This window comes from Brachyistius frenatus, unplaced genomic scaffold (genome assembly GCF_029030835.1).
Source record: "Brachyistius frenatus isolate BFR_SWC_R1_liver_20210118 unplaced genomic scaffold, ASM2903083v1 Contig_3, whole genome shotgun sequence".
Classification (NCBI taxonomy): domain Eukaryota; kingdom Metazoa; phylum Chordata; class Actinopteri; family Embiotocidae; genus Brachyistius; species Brachyistius frenatus.
This window is the reverse complement of record NW_027210602.1, coordinates 10,574,738-10,579,429: the sequence shown is the minus strand read 5'-3', so window position 1 is coordinate 10,579,429 and position 4,692 is coordinate 10,574,738. Positions and strand designations below refer to the sequence as shown.

The 4,692-nt window shown below is 41.8% G+C and overlaps 1 pseudogene; it reads right to left on the bottom strand.

The window, feature by feature from the left end:
* Positions 1–807: 807 nt before the first annotated feature.
* Positions 808–3,965, bottom strand: LOC138625393 (tripartite motif-containing protein 16-like; annotated as a pseudogene).
* Positions 3,966–4,692: the final 727 nt, after the last annotated feature.

The following is a 4,692-nucleotide window of genomic DNA, read 5'->3' as shown; positions in this document are numbered from 1 at the left end:
TGTGATGGAGTCTGATCTCATTCGTGCAAGACTGGTTTCAAGACCATTAAATGATCATTTGACATTTTTTTAAGCCATAGAATTTAATGGTTTGTTTTTCTTCAACTTCATGAATAGTTTAAAGTCCAAAGTGGAGCCTTAAAGGTCCAGTGTGCAGGATTTATGTTAATCTATTGGCCCAAATGGAATATAATCATGTTATCATTTGTGTATAATCACCTAAATCTAAGTATCTTTATGTTTTTGTTAGTTTAGAGTGAGCCATTGATGTCTACATTGATATCTACAGCCTAAGAAGCGTCTTACAAAATTTCTATAAAATCTTATTTCATTAAAATGAAAGTAGATTTTGGGTTCACAATTACAGATTGCCATTTGTTTAAAATGCTTTCTGTCCTCCTAACCTCTTTGGATATGTCTTACTTATAGTATTCTCTTTTTAAATAATTTAATTATTTATAAAACAAAACAAAAATAAAAATGGCACACTTGGGCAAAATGAAGAGGCTTTTTTTTTAAAAAAAAAAAAAAGACAGAGTGAGAGAATGGTTGGTAAGATACACGTAAGAAAGATTACAAGATTGAAAATACATATACGAGTGGTGTAACTTTTCCCATAAATCACATTCTCACTAAATGTTGAAAAGCCCTGAAACTGCTCCTCCAGAGGAAGATGCATGAGAAGACATTAGTGATGAAACCTGTTCCCACAGGTGACCTGACTGACACCGATCTCTCACTGGAGTTAGAGCCAATCAGAGCAGAGCTGAACGAGACAAACACAATCATGCAGTGACACCCAGTGGCTGCAAACAGTACTGCTTTATTTAAAAAATAAAGGCTGCTGAGGCTGCGGCAGTTCACTAATATCGTGTATAACAGAATACACTGACAATTCCATAGAACGTTACCGTAATATACTCAGCAATGTCTGCAGTCAGTGTTCACAGTCAGACACAGACACACTTTATATACTGCAATTAATGCCTTATCAGGAGAGATGTTTGCACAAACCTGTGACCATTAAACAAAGAACACATCTGATTCATCTAAATATGCATGAAATAATACAAAATACTTATCTATACCTAAATACCTATCACTAATATTTGGGATGGAGACATGTATTTTTCCCTTTATTTGCTCCTATGCTTCAAAGTTTTAAATTTACAATCAAACAATTCACATGTGGTTAAATTAAATATTTCTGATTTTTTTCAAAAGGGCTGTTTGGATATATTTTTGTTGGACACATTTGTTGCACACTTTGGTGTTCTCTAATAGTCCAGTTTAGTAGCCGACTTTGTTGCAAATCCCTTATATGCCTGCATGTGTCTTCTTTGGTGATGCTCTGCCGGGCATGTAGCACATGGTGGTGGGGGTGTTGTGGCCTGGCCTGGCCATGAATAGTTTCCCACAGATGCACTTTTCTTCATTGATGATGTGAGTGCTGATGAATTCTGAGACGCATACAAAGAGGTAAAATTCTTAAAAAGCCAAGTCAGTCACCCGATTGAAGTCCAGCCAAGCATGCCTTCTAAATGCTGAAGAGAAAACAGAGGGGGGCGAGGCTTAAAACAAGCAGGAGCTGAAGATGCTGCAGTGGAGGCCTGACAGAGCATCACCAGAGAAGATACTCAGCACCCGGTGACACACAAAGTAACAAACATGAGTGATCCAGGGAAACTGTGGTCTCATCAGTCTTCAAGACCTTTTTTCTGGAATTCTGGGGTCACTTTCTCAGAAAATGGTAATCTGGCCATCCTGTTTTCTGTGGCGTTCTAGTGTCCACACCTGCCTCCTGGAGAGAGTTTCTGATCTTTCTGACTTTGAGGGAGTTTTCCTCATCGTGGTGAGAATTTCATCTGTCATCAGCGCTGGATGCCGTCCTTGGTCTACGAGTCTCTTTGCGAATGTTGAGCTCATTTCCTCACAACTTATTCTTATAGATGTTCCTAAAAATTGGTTTTGGTTAGCTGTCGTTTCAGTGTGATTTGTTGCAACCCTCCTCCATCCCATTCACCCCAAGTCTTCATATCCAGTGCGAAGGTCCAGCTCATCAGAATCATCACATCTAGATGCAAACTGAAAACTTTCACGTTTCTCCTCTTCTTCATGCATATAGCAATAAAACAAATATATATTTATATATATTTTCACTCATGTTGAAGTTTCTCGTGATTTATATGCCTCCACTGTTTGACGATGAGGTCATCAGTGAAAAATGCTGAAAAATCCCAGCAAACAGATGCAAGCAGAAAAATTGTATCCACCCACCTGATCATTTCTGTTTACTTGAGCTTAACTATGGATCCGAAACCAACAAAAAATCCGGCATAGAGCGGCTGAGTGAATGTGGTCTGGACTCTGTGGAGGAGAATCATGGTGTCAGAGACGCTGTAGAAGCACAGAATACCTGCTCTGTGATCCAGGTACACTCCGATTCTGGAGGACCGAGCAGCTGAGATGGAAGTTCTGATGTTGTTATGTCTGAATTCAAAACGATTCCTTAAATAATATAATGCCCAGGATCTGTCATTGCATCCGAATCCAATTTCACATGTTCTCTGTGTCTCTGTAACTGCTACTGATACTGCAAACCTGCCCCAAAGCACCTCCCAGTAACACCGTCCAGTCAGACTCTCTTTACTCAGGACTTGAAGACTATATATATTAGAATCTACTTTGCTAGATTGTAACTGCAGTAATAATCTCATTCTCTGTATTGGTGAATGTTCCATCACAAAGACTTGTCTGTTCCCATCAGACAATATAATTTGTCTGTTTGCAGTAATTGGATCCAGTGTGATGTGACATGAATATTGAAGGCATTCAGCCCTGGTCTTGGGCAGTAAAACGTCCAGCTCAGTCGCAGTCACTGAGATCTTGGTCAGTACGTCACTAAGGATGTCCTGTAGTTTATCTCGGGCCTCTGACACAGTGGCTGCCACATCGTCAAAGCACAGTACAGGACAGATATTGATGCTTGGTGAATCTTCAGAGTCAGGCAGATTTGACAATGAGGGAAAATTGTGTAGAAACTGAGCGTGGTCCTCTGTGTGTGAGAGCTGCTCCAGCTCAGCATTTTTCCTCCTCAGCTCATTGAGATCCTGCTGCAGCTTCTTCTGAAGCTCTTTAACTCGTCCCACCTCAGTTTCCTGCTTGGATCTGATCTGCTGCTTCACATCAGAGCTTCTTTTCTGGAGCTCAGTGAAGATCTTCTCGCTGTTCTTCACAGCTTCATCAGCAGACTGATTGAAAGTCTCCACCTTCTGCTGAAGCACCTTCACCTCTTTCTCGCTCTCCTGGATTCTCTGCTGGATTTTCTGTTGACTCGGCCCGAGTTCTCTCTGCCTCTCAGCCCTTTCTGCTGCAGCTGAGACGGTGTCGTGACCTTTATGTTCATCCATGGCACAGAGAATACAGATACACTGCTGATCAGTGCGGCAGAAAACCTTCATCACCTCATTGTGATGAGAGCAGATGTTCTCTTGAAGCTTCTCGGAGGGGTCGACCAGCTTGTGTTTTTCAAATGCAGGAGATTCATAGTGAGGCTGGAGGTGTAGCTCACAGTAAGAGACCAAACACTGCAGACATGACTTGACAGCTTTCAGCTTTCTCCCAGTGCAGACATCACAGGCCACATCTGCAGGTCCGGCATAGCAGAGATCAGCTGGAGCAGCTTGGAGTCCTGTCTTCTTCAACTCCTTCACTAAATCTGCTAACATGGAGTTTTTCACCAGGGCAGGCCTCAGTGTGAAGGTCTGTCTGCACTGAGGACAGCTGTGGATTTCCTTCTGATCCTCTTCATCTCAGTGGACTTTAATGCAGCTCATACAGTAGTTGTGTCCACAGGGAAGAGTCACTGGATCCTTCAGTGGATCCAAACAGATGGAACAGCAGAGTTTTTCCTCGTCCAGTTGAATTCCTCGCTGCGCCATTTCACCTCTCAAAAACAGTGATTGTGAAATAGTTTCACTTTCTAATAGATGAAACTAAACCGAGCTCTCATTTGTCATGTTCAACCACTGATTTACACTGACTGTGGGTTGAGAGCATTTGCACTACCCGATTCCTTGGTTAGACCCATCTGTGAGCTTGCAGATCTGTGAAGGGTGCAGGAAGCAGGAAACATGTGGACTGAATGGGAGTGGCTGTTGTTGAAAGCAGGAAGAAGAAGGACGGCTTATCAGGCTTTGATTCATCACAGGAGGAGGAGCGTCTCAAACAAGGCTGTTTTTGTAGCTCTTATTTAAAGAGCGTGAGACACCAAATTAGATGAATTGCACCTAAAACATACACAACCAATACACACTGTGTAAAATAGTCAAAGTGGACTCTCTGTTCATTTTATTATTACACTCTAACACAACCACACTGATCCTGGATGCATGTTCATCAGAGAGAGCATCCAGATGATAAGTGGCTACAGCAGCCTTTTACAGTGACTGCACATTAAAACTCTTCGATGGTAATTTTGTTTCCAGATTGAAGTCAGTGATCATAGAGCACAATCTCTCCTTCATTTCCCCTTAAAGTATTCTTTTAAACTTCAGCATGGCAGCCTGTCAGTAAGAGAGCTAGTCAGGGAGGGGGAAAATGAAAAGTTGGTATTTTCTCCAGAAAATTTAGGTTCCCTTTTTGTTTGATTTGTTGTGTCTTTCTTTCACCAGCAGGTGTCTCCCTTGGCTA